Source organism: Ammospiza nelsoni, chromosome 7 (genome assembly GCF_027579445.1).
Source record: "Ammospiza nelsoni isolate bAmmNel1 chromosome 7, bAmmNel1.pri, whole genome shotgun sequence".
Taxonomy (NCBI): domain Eukaryota; kingdom Metazoa; phylum Chordata; class Aves; order Passeriformes; family Passerellidae; genus Ammospiza; species Ammospiza nelsoni.
In genome coordinates this window covers 17,573,210-17,587,199 of record NC_080639.1, presented here as the reverse complement: position 1 = coordinate 17,587,199, position 13,990 = coordinate 17,573,210, and the positions used below count along the sequence as shown (strand labels likewise).

Genomic DNA, 13,990 nt, shown 5'->3' with positions numbered 1-13,990 from the left:
TACGTAGAAGCACCACAACACAACATAATCACATCATACTTTTTACATACATCCTTACATAATTTTATTTATTTTCTCCTCAACATTGGGAAATTTTCCAGTGGTCTTCTACATTTGCCTATTTTGAATTTATGTGTATTTAGTGACTAATATTGTACTGAATGTCATGGCACTTCATGCTGGTGGCACCTGTCTACCCTTCATACATTTCTACAGAGAGTTGCTCTAACTCTTCTTTCCACTTTTAAAGATGAAAAATAATGACAAGGAATATAGTGTATTTTCAATGTATCATTTTTACTCAAAATTTTTTTCTCAGGAATGCAATGTTTCTGCAAAAGCACAGAATCTTATTCTAGCAGAATTGATTATACAACTGGACACGCTTGACACATGTTGCTATTTGAATCTGATTATACAAATTAGGCAATCTGAATTGGTATCTGTCTTGCATTTCCAGACCTGATTAAAAGCACTTCTAACATATATTGTAATCTGTACCCATTACATTGTGAAAATGTTTCACATGAGGAAGTAGGGGAATAAACCCTAAAAAACTTTGCCTTTAACAAAACAGCTCAAACCCTCACATTGAGTTCATATCTGAGGAAGAAAAAAGCACTGTATAGTAATAATATCTTTAGAAGAGTTGCTATGTAAAGTGACAGAGAATTCGCTGGAAGGAAACTTATCTATTTTTAGTGGTTTGAGGTTGGCAACTACTGAATTGGTGACAAATTAAAAGTAACCTGATTCCAAAACAACAGAATAACTTCTAAAACCCCAAGAAGGAAGAAGAAGGCTAACTTTTATTTGTTTCAAATGAAATGAGATTTTGAAAGCCCATCACAAAGTACAGAAAAATTCCTGAACTGCTTTCTTAATAAAACTACTTACAGAAAAGTATTGAAAAATTACATATTACCTCTCCTTTATGATGAGCACAGTTTCAAGAAACAATAGCAGAAAAGTAACTGAGCCAAATAGTGCTCTGATCTACATCACTGTAGTTATACCTCTGACATCATAATTTGGATTTACATGGCTTTACAGAATTTTGTATTCTTTAAAATGTGGAAAGATGGTTTATGCCTCAGGCTATTTTTAATCAATTCTGGCTGTACCAATTTCACAGAAGGCAGGCTGACATTAAATTTTCTTTACCCTTTCCTGGCAGATGTCAGTCAGAAGAAGCTGAGCATAAATATTAACAGAATTTCTGTGGAACCAGGTGATTTTTCATACAGCCTGAGTGGTTTGACATTCCCTGCTTTTTTGGAAAATGCTCTTCTACGTTTACCAGGATGTCCAAATACCACTTTTTTTTTTTTTTTTTGTTTAGCCCATACACAAGAATGTGCTGATAGAAAAGGGAAAGAAGATTCTAATCTCTGCACAGAACTTTGAATCCTAAATGTAATCTCAATGACAGCAGGCAAAAAAAAGCATATGGTACCTTTTGGCAAGACCTAACCTCAAATTTAGAGAAAGTGATCCAAACTTGTGCTTCACTTTTCTCTCTTCACTGCAAAAATAGGAAAAAGAAGACATATGGCAAAAAAGATTGTCCAACAAATAGTAAAATGTACAATTTATGAAGATAAACAATGATTCAAGCTGCAGTATGGAAAACATACCAGTTCTAGGATGTAAATGTGCTTTCATATGAATAAGGATTCACTTACTTCTGTCTTTTAACTTTATTTATAAAAATAACTTGAATCCTGTTTGAAAATTCAGGTTTTTTTGCTGAGAATCCTCACCTGGCATCAGGACTGAAGGTATCCCCTTTCACCTTAAGTTAAGCCTTGAAAGGATAAAATTTGTCAAAATAGTTAAAACTAAATGTTCTTGAACTAAAAGCTCTTTTTTTCTTTCCTTTGAATTCTCTCCAAAACCAGCACCTTATCCCAAGTGCTATTTTGGTACTTGTTGATTTCTTCATTACACCCTCCATTAACTCTCCAACCAAGGAGGTCAATATCATTAACTGTTTCCAGTTTCAACTCGCGAAGGTTTAAAAAGAAAATCAAATAATAATTTGGACATTTCCTTAATCCCTTAGAACTTACAAGTATGTGTTCTAAAACAATGATTTACAGAAAGCAGCTTTGACACATATTTGTGTATGTTAATTGAAATTGTGGTAATTAACTCAAGACAGTAAATTACTGACTTTAAAACCTGCCTTTTGAGCATGACTGATCAACAAGGTATTGGAAGAAGCACTGAATTCCACATTACTGCACCTTTGAGTTTTAAGTCTGGGTGGGCTTCAGCATCCTGACTTGAAAAATTTATTTTCTGTGCTGCAGACTTCAAGGGGCTGATGAAAGTATGTGGGCTGGTTTGGATGTGAGCCATGCTTTTTCCACACATCATTGTGTCTCCTGCACTAATGACTCACACCTGCACATGCTGCTATCTGATTTCTAGACAAAGCTATTTATAAACTGGAACAGCACAGCCGAATTCTGGTGGTGTAACTACAGCAGTCATTATTTACCTAAAGGGCTTGTCTGTGAAGCACAGACAATTTGGGGACACTGAGTTTTCTGGCCTTTGAGGAGCCATGAAAACTGGATGCAGCTTCTCCCTGATAAAACCCACAGTGCAATTTTATCTTGCAGACATCTATGGATTTGATGTGGTAACACATTACTTTTCACATGACTGCAAGATAAACACAGGATTCCAGGGTCATACACGCACAGAAAAACCCATCCTATCTTCTCTCACAGCAGTATTGGAATTATTTCCTATAGTGGTTTTTTATACTTGGAGACTTGCCTGTTACAGACTTTAAAAAAAAAAAAAGTTATTTAAATCAAGCAAAAATATGGTTGTCCCAAGCTTATGATTACAGTCTTGCCTAGAGTGTCTCAGTCAATGGTCCAGAAAAGTATTTAAATTTTCACATTACAGCCTCTGCCTTCAGACACTCTTCCCCAGTGCTCAGGCTTTTTCTAGCTATGATTGTGGAAGCATCAGCATTTGGTACCAATTACACATCTCTTTCTCCTTCATCTGCAAGTGGCCATGTTTTTCCTACAGCTTCACATGAGGCCATTTGCCTTCCTTTCTTTCAGTTCAGAACAACTGCCTATATGACCCTTCTGTGAAAAGAGCATTATGAAACATACAATGGGATACATCCTCAGAGAGTAAAATAGTCATCTGCTGCAGTGAAAATTTTCAAAGCTATTAATCTCATGTCTACTACGCACACAGCATCCTGCCCCTTAATTCTGAAGATCATATAATGTTTTAATCTTGGATTGAAGTGATTGTGTATCTAAACAAAGCTCTGTTTAAATGAAAAAAAAAAAAAAAACAAACCAAAAAAACCAACAAAGTCTTTATACAGAAAATCAGGTATGTCAGCAAGCCTGTTCCTGTTACTTACAGACAGGCATTTCACTTCCAGCAACACAAGGTCCTTCCACACATATACTTATGTACACTTCTCTGTGTGCCTGAGAAGAAAAACTGTGGGGTATTGATATTAATATGGCTGTTGAATGGCACAGTGGAGAGCCCTGGATTTCAGGTAGCTGAGTTGTGTTCAGAAATCAATGTGCTGCTGTCTTCCTTGGTGCAAATTTACTGATGTTAAGGGTTTGCTTCTGCCTGCATTATTAGCAGTTCAATAAGGGCCAAATTATTTTAAATCTTTACAGATCACTCAGCAAAATAAGGCTTTGGTTCCAGTTAAGTAGTATCATGGTTAATTAGCCTTTAAGTAGTATCAGAGTTAATTTAGCTTGATTCTGTAGTACCAGAGGTCAAATACATCATAAACTGAGTAAGGATATCTTGTCTTTAAGGTGAAGAAATAGTAGGAAAACTATTTCCATTCATCATACAGAATGGAAGAGCATCTATGCACCCCTCATAGATATTTTAATAAAAAGTGCAAGAATAGAAAAGTCTTCTTTGATTAAATTAGGGTTTGAGTAGGTTTCCTCTTTTTTTGTCTCCATAATTTTGGACTGCACAAGTTGACATTCATCAAGCACTGAATACTCACGAAGGCAAGGCTGTCTGATCAGGGAAGTGCCCTGGGTCACACACCCCTGCTTAAAGCTGAGTAGAAGTACAACAAAAAAATTCAAATTCAGTTCACTGCACATTTGTCTGTATTTTCCCTCCTTCTGCTTTTATTTCTTTTCCATGAGTTTAAATATTTTCCTACTACCTCATTTTTCCTATCTGCCTAAGAAACTATAATTCTGAGTTTAGAGTATCTTTTGATATGCATTCAGTCTTGTTCAGTTCTTACACCCACTCATTTTTCCATCTTTTCTGTCTTCTTTTTTAGTTTATTCTTGCTTCAAAATTATTATTTTCAACTTCATCTCTTCTTATGAAGCAATTAATTTATCTAATATTTATCAAAATACAAAATGTCTTTAATTCATTAGGTACTATTTTTTAATAGTAAGAAATTCCCTACTTCTATAAGGAAAGTATTTTCTTTATTCATGGAACTAGAACAGCCCAAGAAAGAATGACTGAATTCTGGAGGCCTGCCTGTCAATTGCCCTGAAATACTACACAGTCTTGTAAATGGGATTCGTTCTTGCTACTTTTTCATGATGAAATTTTTACCAGTACCAGTGTCACAGGGAATTTTATAGTGTTTTTAGGAACTGAACTCAAAGCATAAATTGATTTCATTGAGAAAGACCAATAGATGGTGCAGTACTATCAAATGCAAAGAATCAAAGAACTTCATATCCTTATAAAAATTGCCTAAGGCATTTTATAAATAAAAAGCTTGCTGCAAAGACTTTATCGATTCTGAAAACAAATAATTTTTAATTTGTAACTTTAAATCTGATTTCATATGCTGGAAAAAAAAAAGCAACAAGAACAAAACAAACCTAATGAAAAAACCCAGTCCTCCCTCCACCAAACCACTGGGGGAAAAAAACCCAAAACCCCCCCTACACCCACTTTTTCAGTCTCCTGTTTCTCACCGCTGCTGGTCTAACAAGCAGCCTTTTCTGGCATTGGCACTGCTGCTCCTTCCTTCCCTATCTATCCACTTTTACCCCTGTGCAGATTCATGGAAAGCCAAAAACCAAATCCATATTGATAGGGGAAAGGAGGCTCCAGAGCACAGGAGTATTTCTGATTTTATCTGCTTTCATGCATGTGGCTGGCAGGCAGTCTCTGCACCACCAGCAGTGTCACACGGGCTCACTGGTGGCTGAGCAGTGCCACTTGTGCACAGCAGCACAAGCACTGCAGGGCAAATTCCTGCTGTTCTGCAACAGGAACTGCAAACAAATACAGCCTAAAAGCCTGGAGTGCCTTTAAAGCCTCTCCCCAGACTGAGCTGGCAGGTCACCATCCCTCACTGCTCCAAGGGACTGTCCTTAAACACCTGGTAGAGTAGCTTTACTTGTCTCCAAATACTCAGCTGTCTACTCAGCAATTACACTGAGTTCTTCATGTCCTTTAACCAAATTCAACAATTCGTTTTTCCTCATGATAGCTGCAGTTATGCTGCCTTCAATGTCACCATCTCACTCAGAATATAGTCAGCATACAATTTTTTTCTCTCTTTTAAATGGAAAAGAAGATTAGGCCCAGTAGCCAGGACACATAGAAGTAAACAGTCAGTTGTGGTTTCTTTCTCAGCTCTGCCAGTGACCAATGTGCAATAGCTGGTCAAAGAAAATATTTTCAAAAACAATTTAAGAAAAAAAAATAAATAGACTAAAAGAAAATAGGAAAAATTCAAAGGAGTTTCTTACTGAGGAAGAAATGCATTCACCTTAAACATCTAAAATGTGATGAAGCTATAAGTCACTGAAAAAATACTCTGTCGGAAAATGTTCAGCCATTTTCAGCATCTAACAAAAGGAAATGTTCAATTTTTAATCATTGATGATACTGCTGTACTGAAGCACCAGTACATAGAGAGATGCTGGATAACTTTATGGATGAACAGGTAGACAGCTGTTGAGTGCAAGACATTTCTCAGATCAGGTAGCCATAAGACTATTTTTGAGTGATGACACCTGAAGCACACTTGAAGTCTCATCATCTTGTCAGCCTCAGAGGAAAGCTGAAAAGTGGGAGGCAAACAAGGTCTGAGGCTACACAGCAAAGCCAGGACAAAGAAATAGCAAACATCGTTCGTTCAGCATTTAAGGCAGCCACGAGGAGCCTCTCCTAGGCAGGAGTTGGAATCAGAAGTACGAGTTGCTGACGTGCGGCGGGACTTAGAGATAAGAAAAGGGACCAGGAGCCCGAGGCGGCGGCTGCTGCTGTGGTGCCCGGCGGCCGCTGGGTGGCGCTGTGCAGGCGGCGCGGCTCGGACAGCGCCGGGCCCGCGGGGCACAGAGCGGGGACGGTGTGGGCTGCCAACGGCTGTGGGAGCCTGGCCGGCCTACAACCGGCCCGCACTCACACGGGGTCAGCGTCTGTCCCAATGGCAGAGCCACCATACGGATGGCTAACTCGGTTTATGCTTAATTAATACTTACAAAACATACTGCCGTGCTAAAAGTGTACAAAAAAAAAAAAAAAAAAAATAGCAGAAACATGAAGCTATAGGAGAATCACCCTTTATCTTTGGGAGCCCGTACTCTAGCTATACGAGCTCACTTAAATTTGTAGTATCATCACCACCAGAGAGGAAGGCAAGCCGCTAGAGGGGGTGAGACCCTTTTCTGGTAGCACACGAGTGCGAGCCTCAAGCACAGGCGTGCAGGATGCTTTCCATCACTTGGGCTGTGTCCTCAGCATGGGTGTGCCACAGCTTTTCACTCCCTCAGCCCTGTCCATTCCTGCCTCCACTCCCTCTCTCCCTGCTGCAAAAACCTGTCTTAAAGAGCCAACAGTTTCTGTATCCCTGCTTGTGCTTCTAAATGCTATTTAACAATCAGCCTGTTCCTGGTTCGGTTTTTTTTTCTGTGACAAATGAAAGTATCAACATGCAGCTTGGGTTACTGCAAAAGTACAATCACAAGACCACAGATTTGAGTATTAATTAAGTAATCCCATTGCCTTACTAACAGGAGAATTATAACCATGCCATTAAGCATGGCAGTGGATACTTGCAGCAGTTGCTGCAGACCTCTCTCTTCCAAGAAAAGCAGAATCAACTCACAAAATTAAAATATTGAGAGAAAAGGAAATGCAAAATAATTCCATTAAAGCAAAAACCCTAACACGGTTCTGCTGTTGTAACTCTGCCATTGTAAAAGATACATCCAGATACACAATGTTCCAGTTATTGTTCCTGATACTCACTTTCATGATTCACAGTTATATTCAAGTGCTCACAATTATATTTATATAAAGTCTCACTGTAACTTCCCATCAGAAGTACAGCAACTATGCCAAAAAAGCAGGTTCTGTTTAAAAATATTAATGAGATACTGTTTTAACAGTTAGATGCTTCCTGCTCCAACATCACATTCTACTACAAGCATCAAACATTTAATCTTTTTATATAAGCAAAAATAGATCTTAGTATCTGACTTGCCGTATCTATTCTAATAAAATCCGCAAAACTGACAGCAGATGCAAAACAGAAGGCCGTGCATATTATAATAAAATTAAATTAGAATCAATTCTGATTATTCATCTCTAGTTCAGTTTTCATTAGAAGAAAGTCTAAGAACCTGATGAAACAATAATTGAAGTATTTTGTTTTAATATTGAGGACATAGTACTGAAGTATGACATCAGTGAGGAACATGATCACAGAGTACTTACCCAATGGAACTCATTTTCATATTCATTTTATTGAATCCTCCTTATACGCAGAGGCTTATCAAATAAGTTTCTCACCACTCCTACTCTGAGAATGAAATTTAATTTTTAAATTTTAATTTTAATTTTTAAAGAATGTTAAAAGCTGTAATAGGTTGAGGGGGAAAAAACACCCCAACCAACCAACAACCCCCACCTCTTTATTCCTCCAAAAGTAAGCATTAATGCAACAATTCAAACTGATAGATGAATACATAAAATGCTCAAGCTCATTCCCATAGGCTTTTATAGTGGCTTTTCATATCCCACTGGAATGGCCTCTGCTTCCTATGTGCAGTGATTTCCAAAATCCAATTCAGAAAAATAAAATGCTTTCCATTTCTATATGAACTGCTTGGTCTGGCAGCAACTACTGAGTTCATCACCCAGTGGTCAGATGTTAATAAAATGACACAAAACTAGAAGTAATTTCTCCACTTATAGGCCAAACTACAGTCTCTATAAAAACATGTATGTTTTTCCAAAATGTAGGTTAAATGCAGTTTCTCTAATTTGTTCGTGAGAACCTTCTCCTCAGTCTGCTGGTTTAATACTTCTGCAGGCAGACTTCAGCTTTTGTAAATCATCCACATCTTCACTGCTCTAATTTTACCAACTTCTTGATATTCAGAATTATTTGATATTGTTTAAGAGACTAGGGATCAGAGCTTGCCCTTGAAACAGCTATATTATAGAGGTGACATTTCAGCTGCTGTGCATGCCCAGTAGGGTAGCAACAAACTTTGCCACTACTAAAAATCAAAATTTCTGGACATTCAGGATTAAAAGCTCATGACTCTACAATTTGAGTTGAAGAAGCCCTGAAATCCTAGGCTAGAGCAGATTACCAACCTTTGGGATTCAAGCACAGAAGGAAGTACAAAGGCCCCCACTAGCTATGTTTTCTACTTGGGGTGACAGAAAAAGAAAATCAGATTGTGTTTATGGTAACATGTCTTGGCAAGCTTCCCCCTTTTAAAGCCTCCTCTCCTCAGTAGGGAGCAGTTCCATATTCACAGCTGTTTGCTCAGTGGGGCAAGTCTGCAGGGCTGCTCCAGCTCAGACCACAACATGTGGCCCTGCTGTCCTGTGAGATATCCCACTGACACCACACGGCACCCAGGACATCCTCAGCTCTTGGATGCTCACAAGCCCGTCGCTGCTTGGCACTAAAATCATCCCACAACTCTGGAGAGCTATTATCAATGAATTTGCTTTGTAACCATGACACCAGCTTTGCAAAATGCCAGTCTGTTTTCATACAGCAAAAGCTTTTTCTTACAAAAAAACCCCCAAAACTCAACACAAACCCACCCCAAAAAACCAGAAAAGAGCAAGATTTGTTTTTACCCATTCTATCACAAAGACAGCAAGTTGCCAGGAAATTAATATTAAGGTTAAATCTATGTCAAATTTAGTCCAAAGGCTTTAGCTTTAATAGCTGTCAATATAAATATTGTTTTGTTTCACTAAAAATGTATGTGGATAATTATTCTAAGTAATAAGGTTTCCCAGAGACCAAATTAACAATTAAGGGTCCTACTCAGAGCTTTCACAAAACATTTTTAAATGAAGCATTCTTCCTGGTGTCCCACCTCTCTCACCATGCTGTTCACAGGAAACATTTTTCTAAGTACAGTTCAATAAACCTGTTAAGGGTTACCTGAAGTGCACTGAATAATTTACTGCATGAAATTTCTGACCACCATTCACGGTTATGAACAATGTGGCTCAATTCTCTTACAGTTCCAACATTTCAAGCACAAAAATCATCATAAAGTTGTTTTAACCCTAGTTTAATTCTTGCCAGCTATGCAAGAGATGCCAAATTATTATCATTAATGGTTAAATTACTTCAGCTTTCATAATTTGAGTGAGCTCCAGTCTAGAACATGTAATCTGGCTGCCCAGTAACTCTTAATCTTGTTGACTAATTTTACTGGTAACTAATTTTTCATGCTTTGTTGTAGGTTGGGCGTTCTTGAATTAAAAGCACAGCATTCTCAGTGATTCAGGGAGCTATGGAATCTTTCATATAAAAAGACACAGTTTTTGCTAAAACTAACAATCAGCAAAATGAACTAGCTAGTTAAGGGACAAACAAAAAATTTTTTCATGGTAATGCAGTGACAGCAAGGTGACAACAGAAGCAATGAAGACATGCCCAGGCTTTCAGAAACAGTTCTGGGCATAACTAAAAGGTAGTTTTAAAATGCTAAGAAAAGCGCAGTTGATGTTTTATCAGGCTCAAGTGTACAAAAAATTGGTTCAAATGTCTTCTGCTTTTCCAGACACGAAAAGTACCAATAGTGAGAGCAGTGAAGAGGCACTGACCAGGGGTTTTGGGGAGCAGGCACCCCTCCTGTCAAAGCACACAGATGACTACAGAAAAAACTGCTGCACCAGGTAGGAACTGGTGAAGATTTTTAGGGGAAAACAACTGGTAGGAAAATGAATAGGGAATGACTTTTCAATCTGTTCACTAAAAGCAAAACAAGAAGGAATAACATTAAATTAATTAAAGTCACATGGCAGTTCTTCATACAATGTGCAGGATATTGTGAAATTTATAACTTTTCCTGCTTCAAGAAATGCTGGAATAAATTCCTAAGCAGAAAATCCTTGGGGTGGTATTAAATACACAGATACCATGTCTGGTCCTGAGCTGCAAATAACAGTACACTGTTGGGCTACGTGAGAGAAATACCATCCCATGCTTGCCTCATTCCAGGCATTTGCTTTCAGCTGCTGACAGAGAAAGGTCCCATGAAAGACAAGGACAAGAGTTTTATTCATTTGTGGCCACAGATTTAAGCAGCTATCTTCCAGATGTAGGGGAGACACATTGCTGTATCCTCCTAACAGGCATTACATCTATGTTGCTGCTTACATACTCCAGCTGCTGGGATGCAGACAGGAATTTCTCAGGTGGACAATTGCTAAGATAGCATAGATGAGGGATGAATTCCTTCTAATGTACAGTCAGGAGTTTGCCAGTTAAAGAGCAGCTACACTTTTGCAAACCAAAGACAGCAGGGTGGCACAATTTTCATGGGAGTGAGAAACACTATAGGTAAAGCTGGGACAGAGATGTAAAATACTATAAGCAAAGCTGGAACTATTACACAAACTGCTGAAATGGATTTTTAAAAATTGTTTTGGTGTTTTTTAACACATCTGTTTGAATAAGGGATGCTACTTGCAAAGCAAGTAGTCAACAAGGCTTCAAAAGCTCAGACTGAGTCAAAAATGGAAAATTATTTCCTTATTATAAAGTAAGAATACTTAAAATTGAAAATCTGATAACACATATGGAATGACCTAATGCCATTTTTAGAATTATGTTTCAGAAGAGAGATCACTGTAAAGTGATTCGCTCAAGGGGATACTGTGAATCAGTGCTAGAACAACAATTCTGTTTTAATTACAGTTTCTTATTAAAGCCTGTATTAACTTGCTGAAGGTCAGAGGTTGACTTAATTTTTAGCAAAATTATTTGCTAAGAAGTTTCCAATATCTCATCATGTAACCTATAGCTACAGATAGGCTCTGCATCTCTATTCCAGGGGGAAATACTTTTGATGGCAGGAACTGCTGTATGAACATTTCATTCTGCTTCAGGAAAGATAGGCAATTCACAGGAGATGCAAAATGCTATTTTCTAAAAGTATATCAAGCCTTGAAGTTATTATGAAGAACAGCTAGGGAGAACTGAATAGACTGACAGAAGTTCAGAAAACACTTCACTAGGGACCAAGTCCTCCCATCCAGCCCACAGGGCACATCTCCAGTAACTATCAGAAATAAAGGTTTCACCAGCTGTTGACCACAAAGGTTTGCTCTTACATGCTTCTGTAACAAGGCCCCAGTGCAGATTTCACTTCAAGCAAACAAGATTTTTTTAATAAGCCATCTGATCAAAATAATTTACTTGGTTTCAGAGAGTTTTGCCAAGAAAAGAAAGACATCTGGAAGTAAAAACTTTATTCCTTAGGTAATGGAAGTACAGGGTTTTCTCCAGAAAAAAAAAAAAACCCCTGAAACAAACCATCAAACAAACAACAAAACCTGATTTTCTAATCAATTCCTTATATAGACGGTACCTAGGTGTTACACTGTAACACAAGTACACGTCATGGCTTTTAAGACCCACAGGCTTTCTTTCTTTTTTTATGACAGATGTATAAAACAAAATTCTGATCCTCCCAAGCCTTTGTATTATTGTTGTTTGGTATTCCAAGCTTTGAAGTGGAAAATCTATTAATAAAAAAATGTACTAACATCACCCTTTCTAGTTACTAAGGTATCTGAGAGTTACCATCAGAACTGCAGAATTCTTAGCTTTTAGGCTTCCTGTTGAAAAATTTATTCCCTTCTGATTGAATAATGTAGTATAGCTGCACAAAGGCTTCCATGATCATGGCATTGGGTTGCATTTCCAGTCTTCCTGAGAAGTTGTGCTTGTGTTTGACCAGAAGAGATCTGGGCTTCTTCTCCTGTGAATACTAATGAGAGGAGAAAGAACACAAGCTCCAGGGCTATTTCTATGCTTCAGAATCTGCAGGAACACCCAACATTTCTCTTAATAAGATTTAGTCTGAAGGTACTACTGAATGCTTCATAATTCATGTCTCTGAATAGATGAGTTATCCTCATCACTCCTCTGGATTTTTTTCTTAGACGGATATAATTAGTAAAAGTAATTTTTGATAATGTGACTGAAAAAAGCATGAAGGAAAGCAGCATAGTCGACTGTGAACCTGTCTCCTCCAGTGGAAGCAATAGGAGCCAAAACTGCTCCTTAACCAATCTCTTTTCAGTGATCTGACATGGATGAATTGAAGCTTCATAAATAGACTTGGGGGTCTGCATTAATTAAATGTTCCTATGTTAGAAAGGAACTGAGGTTTGATTTTAAAAAGACCATTAAGTCAGCAGAGATTCTTTAGTCTAGTTTAGTGAGCTCTGAGTCAAATACTACAAATATTAGCCAAATGACAGTCAAGGCTTACAGATAAGAGGTCTTATGTATTCAAGTCTCTCCATATTAAGAAGATACAAGCACAGGCAATATGGGAAGAACCAACAGGTCCAGATGTCTTGTATAATAGAGTAAGGAAGGTAAGAACAAAACTCCAGTCCCCATAAAAAACCCCATCACAATTTGTCTTGAGCTGTTCTATAGAGGAAACCCTTCCTGACACCAAATCTGACCATTTGTTTATTTGTTTTATGATAACGTCTGGAGGCATCAAGCAAGTATCAAAAGTTTAGTGTAAAATGTACCATAAACACACAGAAACAAAGCATCCCACAAGTCTAGGAAAATACACATTTATATTTGGAAAAATATATGGTTCCCTGAAATATCCCTGCAACACATTTTAGGCAGGTTTTCATACCTCAGAGATAAAGATGCCCAATTCAAATATTAACCACCAGTCTCAAAACAGAGGTAATGATATAGGGAGGTTTTTAAGTTTTGAGTATGTTTCAAGTTCTGTAATTAAAAAGAAATCTAGACTTCCAGCTTAACTTGAAAGTGTGACTGAATGTATACAAGACTGAAAGAAGTCCGTGCCAACGTCTGTCATGGCAGTCGTTTTGTGCTGTTGGTTGCAAACCAGTGGTGTTAAGCTGCCTTGATAAAGCAAATATCCTAGTGGCAAATTGCTTTAAAATCCCTCAGCAAGACAGTTCAGTTACTGTGATTTATTTTAATTTGGGTTTGTGTAGCATGTACTTTTCTAGAAGTGTGCCTAATAGACCATTAGAGTTTTCCCAGATAGCTGTGGTGCTTCAGCACCTTCATCCTTCAAATGTCTTCATTATTTTCAGTCTTCTTTCAGCAAATTTGTCTCTTGCACTGGAGATACATGACATATGGGCCATATGATACCTTTGAGGATTATGCCATTTTAAAATAATAGATTTTGGAGTGTCACTGCCAAGCAAGAGAACCAAGGCAGGTATCAGCAGGAGGTTGTGACATACTGCCATATATAGAACATACAAAAAAAATTTCTTTATCTAATTTGTTTCTCATTTGTTCCTTTGTAGTGGATCCATCAATTATTTTCAGGTGATTTTTTTTTTTGTAAATTCCCCACATTCAAAGAGCTGGAGTTATCATTTTCACAGCAAGCAAGAGATGCTTGCCTGTTCTGGATCACTTCCTTTCCTACTAGTTTTATTTACGGTTGATTACTTCCCTAAG

At 37.8% G+C, this 13,990-nt stretch overlaps 1 protein-coding gene across 1 annotated transcript in view; it reads right to left on the bottom strand.

Annotated features, from left to right (window-relative positions):
* The window catches only part of PDE11A (phosphodiesterase 11A), a 103,743-nt gene that overhangs the window by 73,031 nt on the left and 16,722 nt on the right, over positions 1–13,990 (bottom strand). The gene's annotated exons all lie outside the window — the stretch shown is intronic.